This window comes from Eupeodes corollae, chromosome 3 (genome assembly GCF_945859685.1).
Source record: "Eupeodes corollae chromosome 3, idEupCoro1.1, whole genome shotgun sequence".
Lineage (NCBI taxonomy): Eukaryota > Metazoa > Arthropoda > Insecta > Diptera > Syrphidae > Eupeodes > Eupeodes corollae.
This window is the reverse complement of record NC_079149.1, coordinates 44,123,921-44,137,624: the sequence shown is the minus strand read 5'-3', so window position 1 is coordinate 44,137,624 and position 13,704 is coordinate 44,123,921. Positions and strand designations below refer to the sequence as shown.

The 13,704-nt window shown below is 30.0% G+C and overlaps 1 protein-coding gene across 5 annotated transcripts in view; it reads left to right on the top strand.

The window, feature by feature from the left end:
* The window catches only part of LOC129949357 (protein windpipe), a 75,914-nt gene that overhangs the window by 42,299 nt on the left and 19,911 nt on the right, over positions 1-13,704 (top strand). Inside the window, exon 1 of one of the 5 annotated variants that reach the window (XM_056060757.1) lies at positions 5,356-5,378. The exons of 3 other annotated variants lie outside the window; for them this stretch is intronic. The gene's annotated coding sequence lies outside the window, so the exon portion shown is untranslated. Of the gene's footprint in view, positions 1-5,355; positions 5,379-9,671; positions 9,693-13,704 lie in introns of those variants that run through there. One more of the 5 variants, XM_056060758.1, reaches the window with a different exon arrangement.

Below are 13,704 nucleotides of genomic sequence, written 5' to 3'. Positions count from 1 at the left end.
ATATTAATAATGTTAAAGAACGGTATCGTTAAATTTGAAGATATTAATAACATTTCTTTTATGATAAATAAAAGTCTTATTTAATTTAGAAAAACAAAGCTGCGGTATTTTGTACAAAAAGTCAGAAAAGACTGTTTTTTGTCCCATTTATCTTATTGTCTATCATAAGATATGATGACTTTAAAATGATTTCTTTCAACCTCAACATTTTAATACAGGAAATTAAATTAATTAAAAATGTACATACATATAATTTACAACACAATATCCCAGACTATTATGGGTGGTATTTTTGTTCGATTTTGAAGTGTTGCATGGTGCATCGAAAGGAAAATCAGTGCACATAATGTTTTGCGTGACATGAACCATCATAAGATATCTTTCACATCTAAAATGAATGGATAGATGGATGGATGGATGAGTGAGTGCCGATGAAGAGATGGAAGGAACGTTTTAATTACTATACCTCTGTTATAGTTTGCTATGGTATCATTAAGTCTCAAAAGTAGTATAGAGGCAGGTATACTATAAAATAACGACAACACAAAAGTTCCGCCACAGTAAAGTATAAAGTGGGCTAATCTGAAATGAGTCATTTATGAGATTATGATGCAAGGTATCTTATAATGAATATTTTTTAGTCATTTTTGTTTTTTCTGTTTTAATTCGAGTAAAGAAGCTTTTTTTTAAGTTGAAGTAGAAGTAAAGTATCTTTATAATTTTTTTTCTCTCATCAGGTAGCAAAAGGGGCGTAGACTGACATGATCTTTGCGCAACATTTATGATGATGTTGATATTTTTTTTAAATTTTATTATACGAGGTTGCCAATATAGGGATAAACGTGATGCAATTCAGATGAAGCATTTTTGAAGAACTTGATGTCGATTGATACTTTTTGTATCCTTAATTGTCCAATAACTTTGTCATCTGAATGGAAAAAGAGACCTTGTTTTACTTTAGACAGATTCGATTTTTGTGAAATTGTTTATGATTTTGACCTAATTTATAAATCTGATGGGTTTAAAACTTCGGTAGATACAAATATTGCACTTTTGCTAAGAGATTTTAAATGCGACATTTCTTAGGCTTGTTTTCAAAACGTGAAATCTCTATAAATAGTTGTATGAGTTTTAGAACTTAAATTCTTTTAAATTTATTTTTGTTTACATGTAATTGAAAATTCTTTTTTGGTTTTCGTAACATCGCATATTTGTATTTACAAGTAAGTTCAAAGTTTGGCAACTTAAAAAGAAGCACAATTACACTATTGACTCAACATACACAAGGTCGCACAGTTTACTTGATCTTAAAATTTGCAGTTTAATTTTTTAATTCTAAGGCGCCTTCTACAAAAACGCAATTTCTATTTTTATATTTCGGTCATTTAAATAGATTTCTTGGCAAGAACCGAATAAACCAAAATTAAACAAAATTTTAATGCGATTTTAATTAATTGATTCAAATTTTCACTTTCAAATACGTTTTTTATTTGAGATAAATTGAATACGAAAATATTTAATGGAAAATATAATTATCAGGAAATTTTAAAAATTTTCATGAAATTTTAAAACTTTGTTTTAGATTTAAAAAAAGAAAAAATTGCAAGGCGAACAAATATTTCAAAAATAATTTCTCGTAGAAGGATTAATGAGCAAGTGCCTTTTGAATCCAAAGTAATAGCAATTGGCAAACTTCTTCCCTGATTTTAAAGCCACAATTTTTTCAGATGATAGTTGCTTAAAGGTTTACAGAGTTTCTTACTTCCTTTAAAGTAAGAGGTCTTATAGGTATCGTTTGGTTTTTATGATTAAAACTTTTTTTACAGGTTAGCTAAAGCTTGCATTTAAAATGTTTGTCATTGGATAAAAATTTCCTGATTGTAATCAAGCATTTGCTCTCTGAAAGTAAAAACTGACAGGTAAAAATACAAAGAAAATGGAACGCTGTCAGTGGAACGATTATGTTCTGGAACGTGAAATCAGTTAATATGAACAAATTTAAAAATTAACTACGAGAAACCTTTTGATTTCATTAGCTTTATTTTTAAACCAAACATAACATATTTGACTTTCTAAATCACTTTTAGGCGCCAGTTATAGCTATTATTGGTTTATATTATTGAAAACAAACATTGAAATTTTTTTGACAGGTCGTTTACAGCTACCATTAAAAATTTCTGTCATTGAAACAAATTTCCTGATTGGAATTCACAGAAAATTGCTCACAGAAATCTGTGATTGGAACTTTGTGAAATTAGAACAAAAATCAGTGAACGATTCGTTTCGCTTTTAAACATAAAAGTGTCAGCTGTCCAGTAAAATTATTTTGCGTCCAGAAAATAAATGCTTGATTACACTATTTCTATAAAAAAAATGTATGTATATATGATGAGGTTGAAAATAGGATTTTTTTATATCAATGTTTTGCGAAATTGGAATGATTAAATACGTTAATTTGTAAACGAGGTACATAGAGTCTTCATTAATCTGTAATTTTTGTGATTCAATATCAAGCCAAAGACATTTTAAACAGCCTGTTTTTTTGTCAAATCTTAATAAGAACTGTTAAAAAAATTAAAAAAAAAAATCGCTCGTTATCGTCTGGTTTTTGAGATGTTCTCAATTAAAACCAAATATTATGCATACAGATATGGACATTAAAATAGAAACACACAACAGAGTTTTAAAAATTTAATTTTGTGTGACTTCATTTTCAAAATAACTTATTATTTGTAGTAAGATTATAACAAAAAATATTTAAAATTCATAATTATAAAAAATAGGAACAAATTTCGTGAACATTAAAATAGATCAAAGATTTAAAATAATTAAATTAAATGCAAAGCTATTCTGGATTTAAGAATTAGTTTAATATCTGGTAGCCTGACCCTTAGCTTTAATTACAGTGTGACATCTGTTGGACATTGAGTCAAATAATCGGCGGCAACAGCTGTCAATTGAAATATTGTACCTACCACTCCTGTTGAACTATCCTATACACAGTTCAGTTTATATGTTTGTTAAATGTTTCCAAACCGCGAAATTTTAAATCTCCCCCTAAATGTTCTATGGGATTAAAGTCAGGCAATTAGGATGGCTACTCCGATACGCTGATTTGTTGGTTCTTAAAATACTTTGGAGCAGATTTGGATATGTGCTAAGGGTCGTTGACCTGCTGTAGAACACATTTGAGAGGCAGGCATTTCTTCCGCATAAGGCATCATCGTATGCTTTATCATATTAACATTCATATTTTGATCAATTTTGGCCTCAATCAAATGGCCTCAAAAACGCCATACCAAGAAAATTAACCAGAAAGTATGATACTGCCAGTACTATTCTTGACTGTTTTCTGGATGTATTTGGGATTCAGTTCCTTCAAATTAAGCCTTCTTATGGTTGGCCTGCCATCACTTCCCAACAAATTTATCTTTGTTGTGTCCATCCACAAAACATCCTCCATTCTTTTGCCTCCTTCTGGCCCACACCAATCAAAATGATGATGAATGAAAGGGCACCATTCTTGCGATCCTTCTGAGCAAGTAAGCTTCAACAAGTCACTAAGAACAGTTCTGGAAGTTATTGGAAGCTGGAAATTGTTTTTATTTCCCTTCAAGTCTTGTAAGGATCTTTTTTTGAGGCTCTAATTATCTTTCAGTCTTCTCTTGGGGTTGTTTTCCTTGGTTTTTCTCTCTGTTTTTTGGCTCCCAGCGGTTAAAATGCTTTTGCAATCAACTCGAGAGATCTGCTCATTATTTTGACTATTTCCTTAAAAGATTTCCCCACACTTCGTAGAACTAAAATGACAACTCTTTCTTCTAGGGAACAATGCTAACCGCGACCCATACTTCCTTTAGAATTAATTTTAATATAATTAAAATAATTTGAATTTAATTCCTAAAGTGAACTTGTTGTTTAATAAAAATAAAAAAAAAGTATTAAAAACTAATGTTTCTGATACTGGTTAAATATTAAGGTCATAAACAGTCTTACCTAAGAAACGGTTCATCTCCAAACAATCAACAAGCAAAAAACACATGTTACTTTGTATAAGAAAATCTAACTTTTTTTTGATAACGGTTGAATCAACTTCTAATGCATTTTGTTCTTTTAATTTGGTTTTACTCTTAACAAATGCCTCTGTAACTATTTTAATGTCTATGTCTGTATATTATAAGATTCAGTTTTTTTCTTTAACTTTCAAAGTCCCTAAACACCCATAATATTTCGGTTTACATTTTTACATTCGAGGTGCCTTTTTTGTTTTACGTTTCTCAAGCCAGCAGACTTCAAATAAATTTAGTTTTACAAATAATACCATCAAAAGGTTGATTTAAGAAAAATTAATAAAGAACATATTTTATGGCTCGTTTTGCACTTTGAAAATTTTGTCTCTGGTACTTAATAAAATGTATGGAAAAACTCAACATACAATTTTTTACGAAATATTAAAGCAAAGACTATTTTTGAAGTATAATAGCATGTAAAAAATTTTACTAAAATAGTTTAAAAACTATTAAAAAATATTGTGTTAAAGCTAGAATTTTAAGTGAGCATACAATATTCTTGTTAACATCAGATACATTTTTGTATGAAACCCAATCAACAGTTTTCTTACAAATAGAGAAACAAAATGCTAACAATGGTTTCACGTCACGAAAACCTGGAAAACAGCGTGAAATTCAATGATTGATTGAATATTCCTTGCAGTTTTTTTTATTCAAAATTTTAATCAATAAAAATAAGATTCAAGTGTAAGTATTTAAAAGCATCAAAGAGAAGTAAATATAGAGTTGATACGACCTCATCCTTTTGTTTTTCTTAAACTAAGTTTAGTTTCTTTGAAAAATAATTCATGCACAGTCTCCACCAATGTTCATAAAAGACAAAATTATTTGGAATAAAAAAATGGATATACATATTTTATGACAAAACTTTTTGGTTTTATAATTTAAATTATCATTCAAATAACTCAGATTTCAAAAATTGTATGTGTTCTTTGTTGTATATTTGTTTTCTCTTTTAAAAATCACAAACAATTCAAGCTGACTTATAAGTTCTGATTTATTACTTAAGATTTCCATGTCATGTGCTAACGCATTGTTTAATCAAAACACGCAATAAAAATTTACATAAGTACGTAATTACTCACTAATCAAATAACCCAGCTATTTTTTCTTGTGAATTGTACACATTCGCTAAGTTTTTTTTTTTTAATTTGAAACAAACACACCACTTTCATCAGTATTTTACTATCAGCTGCCTTAGTTATCTTATCTTATAAGTTTTCTATACTAAATTAAACAAAAAGCAAATAAAGGTTGATAGGAAGACCTCAATCGCACATTTGCCTTGACGATGATGTGTTTTTAGTTCAGGTGCGGTTATTACTTGATAAATTTATTTAATTTTAATTAATTTTGTGTTCTCTCTTTATTTAAGGAAATTGTTTTAATTTAAAATGTATATATAATTTATTTTTAGTCAGCCCATTGAACTTGAAATAAAAAAGAAAGAAAAAACACAAAACATTTTCGAAGAAAATAGATTCATTTGTGAATCACAGCGTTTGCTGATTTGTCGTGCGTCCATCGAATCGGTCGTGCACACTGTCGAGGTCAACTTGTTTGTTGAATGTAATGCAAATTTTAGAAACTCTAAAATTAGTCTTTCTATGCTAAAAATAAAATTAAATTTTTCGAAGCAATTAAGGACACATTTTTGAAAGTTTCACATAGAAAATAAGAACCAAATTAAAAGAAAGAATAATAAAATAAAATGAACCCAATTTAATTTTTGCAAAAATATCATTGAAAATCAAAACTTTTGCTCACGTATTTTATTATTTCAAGTGTAATATGACCAAAAACTTTCCTGCTTCATACCAGAAAAACCTGAATAGTTAAAAAAGACTTAATTTAAGTTATCTTAACAATTTACATCTTGGTGATAATTTGTTTAAAGATATTTCTTGTAGAACAAGATAATTACAATTTTCCATTGAGCCTCCTTGCTTATTTATCATCAGCCTCAAGCCTGTTAATGTCCATCTTAAAGATACATCGACATATTCATATACGTAAGTGCATTTCTGTTGATCTTCTCCTTTAGTGCAAGAATACAAATTATCAATTAAATTTGTTAACCTTGTGGAATAAAACCGGCACACTTCAAGGAGGAATCACTTTTTACACTTAAAATAATTGTTTAATGCACTTTTCGTGTGTTGCGTGAGTCTATAAGTCTGGGTCAGGGAATATCCCACATATCTATGACTGACTGAATGTCCGCATGTGTAATGCTTTGGGTAAGGTAACTACATGTTTGGAATTTGTTTCCTATTTTATAAGATTTTTCTATCGAACTAATTTAAAATCAATTCAATGGTGAACAGATCTTATGTACGTAGATGGGTTGAATGGAAAATTAGTAATGATAGTTGTTTCGTAAAGGGGAATTATACAGAAAAATGTAATTAAGCTTAAATACAATTTTAAGAGATCTTTTTCCATTTTGAAACTAAATACATAAGTCAGAAAATAAGTACTCGCTTTTAAAGTAGTTTACTTGTTAAACAAAAAGGAACTCCGAAATTCTATTCTAACGTTTCGATATTATGGAACTCGAAATAATAAATCTTTCCGGCTGACAATGTTCTTATAACATAGAACATTTGAGAAGAATTATTAAAAGACTAGGTTTGCTTTATTTTAAGTTTAAGGTGTTTTCCAGGCGTTCAAACAATTTAGTAGTATTTTTGTAGTTGATATTTCTTCCAAAAAGTCAATCCATTGGTGTTTTCTTAAATGTTAACATTCATGTAAAAGATTTTACTGTAAGCCGTTTTGTTTTGAAATGCTCGTTTTTGTACAGCTGTCACTTTGAAGCCGTTATTAACTTCCCATAGAAAGTTATTGTAATAGGGCCGATTTATCAAATTGAAAATTTTGACATTTTTCGACCTTTCAAGGTCCCTAGAGTCAAAATAAAATATTTCTTTTAGATTTCCATAGCTCAAGACCCAGAAGATATATCGGCTTCAAATAAAATTTGTTATACAGATAATAATGCAAAAAACACTCTCAATAAAATCGCGTGGGTGGTTTTTTTACCATAGCAGTTTAAAAAAAAGGTTACAATTTTAGTTAACCTTTAATATCTCAGGAACCAAAAACGCTTCAGACTTGAATTCAATTTTATATTATATATTGTAACGTGATACCAAACAAACAAATTTTTAGAAAATAAATCCAATTAATGTTTTTTTTTAAATTAAAATAACTGAAAAAAATGTTCACTTCGAAAATTTTACGAATAAAAAATGATTTTATCCCCAAAACAATTTTGTGCAACAAAAAATTACGTTTTTAATACCTAGTAAAATTTTGAAAAAAATCGAATTGAAAGTTGTTTAAAAAAAATAAAAACCTGAAGAAAGTATTTCTAAAAGTTCGTAAGAATTGATTTCCGACTCAAACATTTTTTTAAAACTTTGAGATATTGGCTTTAAACTACTTAAATCTTCTAAAAAATATTGTTGTCAACATTCGGTAAAATTTTGAAAAAAATCGAATTGAAAGTTTTTATACAAAAAATAAAAACTTAAAACAAAATTTGCAAACGTTGTAAAAAATTCATTTTCGACACAAATATCTTTTCAAAAAATTGAGATTATGGCTTCCAATTAATTTTAACTTATAAGAAATATTGTTTTCAACGTTTTGTTAAATTTTGAGAAACATCGAATTGATAGTTTTTTTGTACAAAAAATAAAATCCTAAACAAAAAAAACAAATTAATAAAAGTTGGTAAAAATTGATTTTTGACTCAAATATCATTCTAAAACTTTGAGGTATTTTCTTGAAACTACTTTTATCTTTTAAAAAATATTGTTTGCCAACATTTAGTAAAATTTTGTTTATTACTATACTATTACTATACTAAATCTTGGTAAAAAATTTACTTTCGACTCAAATAGCTTTTCAAAAATTAAAAATATTGTCTTCAAACTTTTCCTATTAGTATTTTTTTATAAAAAAATAAAATCTACAAAAAATAGACCGAATTTGTTAAACATTGATGTTCGGTTCTTGATATCTCTCAAATTAATTTTATTCATCCAATTTGTAAAAATTTAAGAAATGTTACTAAAATTTGTAAAAATTTGTTTTCGACTAAAAATCTATTTAACAAAACTAACCAAACTATTTCTTTATATGAAAATATTGTTGTTGACTTTAAATTTTTTTAAGAATAATTCAACTAACAACTTTTTTAACCCAACACGAAAACCTACAAACTTTTAAACAATACAAATCGATAGACGGGATGGGAAGTTATCAGTGTGGGTCGCATCGCAGGCTCTTTTTTTACGCCTAGGAAAAAACTTTACCATTACAAAAGTGGTGAACAATTTGCGGACATCTTTTAGCTAAACTAAAGTGGAAAAACAGCCCAAAGTGTTGGCGAAAGTCCATTTCTTCGATTCCATTCTACAAACTACATTAAATCATATTTTGCTTTATAACCATAGAAGTCTTTTAAAGCTCAGTTCACAAAAGCTCAAGCCGATGGAACAATTGTTCATTGTGTCCTTAAATTGCTTCAAAATAACAAGCATTTTCATTGAAGAAAAATCAGTAATGACGCTCTTTTCACCCCTGAAGAAGTTACTATAAAGAATGGTAGCTTTTCGAGCTGGAAAAATTAAAGAATTATAGTTAGATGCTGTTTTAAGGCTTAAGATGGGTTTGTGATTAGACCTGATTTCTTTGGTGTAGTTTCACACAATTTTTTGAATATCAAAATAAAAATTCTTATTAGAAACGCTTGAAATCAACACAAACATAAAATATCAACAAAAATTTAAGAATTGTGTATGGGTGTTAAAAATTGCAATAATATTTAATATATGCAATAAATTTTACCCAACAATCGTGTTATGTTCCGTGTCTTATCAATTAATTCATTCATAACTGATTATTTTATTGCAAAAATAAAAAAAATTGCATTAATAAATTTGAACTAAAAATAAAGAATTTAACCTGAAGGTGTTTATATTTTATTTCCCACAAATAAAAATTAAAAAAAAAAAACATAAAACTAAATAAAATTAATTTTTTGAGAATTTTATTTTAAATAAAATTCTATCTAAAATTTGTCTCTACCGACAAAGTTCCCAAAAAATATTGGATTTTATCCAAAAGCACTCTATTTAGAAAAATATGTAGGTTCACTTTTATGCTTTCCTGCAACTTGTTGATTATGATATTCTGCATACATAGTATATACCATACCTATATATATTGCTTCGAAGAAAAATTGTCAGACATCCCACATTGTCTGTCTGTCTGTCTGTATCACGACAAGACTTCCGGTCGTAATTCAATTTATCTTTTTTCTTAAATTTTTCTCTCTCTCTATAGTAAGGAAATTCATAAGTAAAAAATAAGTATTTAATTTCCTTAATTATCACTCGATTACTTTGTGTAAGTTTATAACCTTTTTTGTTCTGTTTCGTATTTTCTACGTATTTACAATTCCATGAGTGTCAAGATCAAACTAAATCAAGTTCAAAGCAAATCAACTAGTTTCAGTATGTAATTATTTTGTGAACTGACAAGCCTGAGGTTGGCTATGGGTATTAAAGCATCTTAACAATTTAATTGCCGAGTAAATTATAGCAAACATGGGTAGTTATTTTTTTTACTTTTAATGACAAATAATGCAATCATTTTCTTTTTTTCTTATGTATTTTGTTAGCATATGAATTATATATTTTAAGAAGTTTTTTTAAGACGACATTGTTTTCATATATACTTCTTTTTTTCATTTTCAGGTAATTATATCACTTATAGTTATAGATACTTCTTGAGTGGTCCCCGTGAGTAGATATTTATATTTTATTTAATATTTAATAATTTGTATCTGCATGATAATAATTTCAAGAGTATGCGCTAACTTCACCTCAAGTACGAATATATGTCCTTCATCTACGTAAGTTTGTGTATAAAAATAAAACAATGAATGCTACTTTATTTGTCTTAATAAGTATCTAATTAAATGAGCTTGTGCAAAACGTGCACCTCCGTCTGACTTCTCACTGATATAAAAATATTCATTTATTCACAGGTAAATATATGAACAAATAAGAAAATATAAATGACAGACTGTTGTTAATATTTTTGTATAGATATTAAAAACGTATTCCCAAAATAAATTGAGTGTGATCATAATTTGAATTTAGCGTCCTTGACTGAGCCTTAATATACTATTTGCACTTTCACTCAAATTTATTTTTAAAAATTAAATGAATTTTGTTTGTCTGAACGGAAATGCAATTTCTTGAGAAAGAAATATATTTTTAAAAATGAATGATTTTATGTGTTTTTTCATGGTTTTAATGATGAATTTGTCAGATTTCCAAATAAAATGGCGTAGTCATACATTAGTTAGCAACCTAACTTCAAGATGTCAATTTTAATAGTTCACTATGTAAGTTATAAATAATCAATTATTTTATCAGAACAATTGTCGGTCAATTGTTAGTGTTAACTTTACACTCAATGACTCTTGTTTTAATAAGATTAAATTGGTTTGCTAATAATTAGAAACCATGTCACTTAGTATTTTTTTATAATTTATTTTATTTAATAAAAAAATGTAAGTTATTTAATATATCGAACATAAGTGTGGAAAGAAACATATAATAATGAAAATTAATATGAATTTGTGATTTTCCTGTTGTTTAATTTGAAGTTGTAGTTGAGAAGGTTAAAAGAGTCAGACGTGTTAATGACAATTAATGTCACATTTTCTGCGAACTAATTGTGATTTTATAATTAAGTTAATTATATGATTAAACGTGTGTTTCTGTTGCTCTGTGGGTAGTTTCTAAAATCAGTTCTATCCCAAACTGATTAATTTCAAATAAATAAATACAAAAAACAGGAATCAATACTATTTTTGCGTCTTGAACGGTTTGTATAAATAAATAAATAAATTAGGTGGCGCACCTGTCCGTAGAGAACCAGGGCCCAGTGTCTTACAACCCTCAACCATTCCCGTGTGCGAGTAATTGCATGGATGAAGGGGCCCTACAGTTATATGCCAAATCCGAACGGCTTATTTGAGAAAGGACTTTTTCATGACAAGAGTTACTCTTGGAGAATTTGTCACTCGCAAGAGGCAGTACCCGTGAAAAAAACTTAAGATGGCATAGGCAGGGATAGCGACCCAAGACCAGTCCAACGCACTTTGTTCTATAATATTATTTTTATTCATTATTTTTTAAACTATCTTAAAGCTTTTCAAAAATTCATAAAGCTAGCCTAATTAACCATAACTTACAATTAACTTACTGATCCTACACGGAAGGACCTCTGCTCCACCTTGTGCCATGACGTACCGATTGTACAGGAGTCGTCTACCCATGGTTCGTCATCCGACGTTCCGTCTATCTAAAAACGGGAATGCCTCTGGTGAAATGAAGCCGCTCAAGCGTGCATTTTCAAAATACTCGTCGTTCGGATAGAACGCCCCGAAAATTAAATTGTTGGTCGAAGACATAGCTCTTGCAATGTGACCTCGAACGAAATTGTCAACGGAGCAACGTTAAACCACACATTACAACCATAAACGATCATCGGCCGTATGAGGGCCATGTAGCAAATTACCTTCACTCTGGAGTCAAGCCGACTGCTATAAAACAGCCGTTTCGTCAGAGCGAAGGCTCCTCTAGCCCAAATCAGAGCAGCATTTATATGTCTGTCGAAATATAAATACTGATATAAGCAGATACCGACGTACTTCACTGCACTTTTGCTCGCTAATGGCTGCCCGTGAAGATCAACGATTACCATCTTTCGCCAATTCTTGCACGTATCCTTCGTGGCCCTAGCCAACGGAGTCCGGCACAGAATTGTCTCCAACTTCTGGACATTTATTTTCAGTTTCCAGTCGTCGCAATATCGCTCTTGTCGAAATCACGCTGCAAGAGAATTCTAATAACCTCAACCTTTCGGGCCGTTCTGTACGCAATTAGATCGTCGGCGTACGCAATTGCCTTTGTAAGACTACCTATCAGATCGCTGGTGTAAATGCTGAAGAGAATCGGCGAATTCACCGCTCCCTGTTGAAGACCATTTTTAATTGAGAATGTTGTGGTAGAAGTTACATTGCCACTTTTGACAACAAACTTTCTACCGTTAAGCATATCATAAAGTATATACAACAATGGCTTGCTTATGCCAAGCCTGCTCAGTTTTAGGTAAAGACCCTCTAACCATACGTTGTCAAAGGCCTTTTCCAAATCAACCAGAGTTGTTGGAGTTGTCCTTTCCCTTTTTCGAAAGAGGATGAACCACAGCGGTCTTCCAATGCACTGGATAATATGCATTATTCAGTGCATTATTGAAGAGTGTGGTGTAAATGTCAATTGCTTCCGTCGGTAAATGTCTTAGTACAACGTTGGATATACCATCGACACCTGCTGACTTTTTATTGAAGATGAGCTGAAGCTCAACCTTCGTCACTAACAAGGGACTTAGTCCCGTTTGCTAGGCGATTATGGCATTTGCCGAGGAATCGTCATTGAACCGCATGAAACCGCTGTTCTCAGATCGCCATTGTGTGATATCATTTCGAAGGTAAAAGTAGGGCTCTTCCAGGTCGTGTTTGGGGCGAATGCTAACATTCACCTTGTACACTTGCTGGAAAGCAGCTCCCACCGTCTCCACTTTTTCCTTCGGATCTTCAATTATGTAAAAGTCGTCGTCAAAGATGGCTTCCTCTGGATCTATTTGTGCTGTCATAAGTACGTCTCTGTTCTCTTCAGTTTTTTGGAGTTTAATACACGGAAAGTCATTATCGTTTTTTTCCTGAATATATTGTTGATTTAAGGGAACATACTAAGGTCCCTCGAATTAATAGACCGGATCTTGCGGTCCCAGTGCTTGTCAATTGATAACCTGTAGTTCTCCTTAATCAAAAGATTGACATTTTTTATTCACGACTTCAGTGTCCTAACCTCCAAGTCGTGTGGGTCTGTAAGTCGTCTCTACAAGTTTTTTGAGTCTTGTCAGTAAGCCAGTCTTGTGCCTACGTAGTGCGTCAATAGTCACGTTTCTGTTAGCGTCCATTTGGTCCCGTTGTTTGTACTTTCCATCGTTCGTTTTATTGTTTCGTCCATCTGTTGTAAATGCTAGTCAATTTCTGTATTAGTTAGGTTTCTGTTGTTTGGTGGGGCTATGTCACTCGAACTCTTACTGTTATTGTAAGAGTGCGTTCCAACGTATTCCTCCAACTTCACGCTTTCGTTCGGAATCTGCATTACAGCAGACATTCATTTTTTGGATAAATAACATACCCAAAAAACCAAAAAAAAATTTGAAATTTATATAAAGCTCCAACAAACTAGTTTTATCTTATACAAAATATTGTTTTCAACATTTTTTAAAATGTTTAATAAAAATCCAACAGTTAGTTTTTCTTACAAGAAATTAAATTTAAAAAAAAAATTACTATGCAAAATTGGTAAGAACTGATGTCAATTGGAATATCTCGAAAATAAATGGAGGTATTGACTTCAAACTTATTTTATTCTATACAAAGTTTTTTTTTTAACATAACATAATTTTCTTTGAAAAACCTTCAAAAAATGCCCCTAAAATTGGTTTAAAATTATAAAAATGCAAAACATTATGT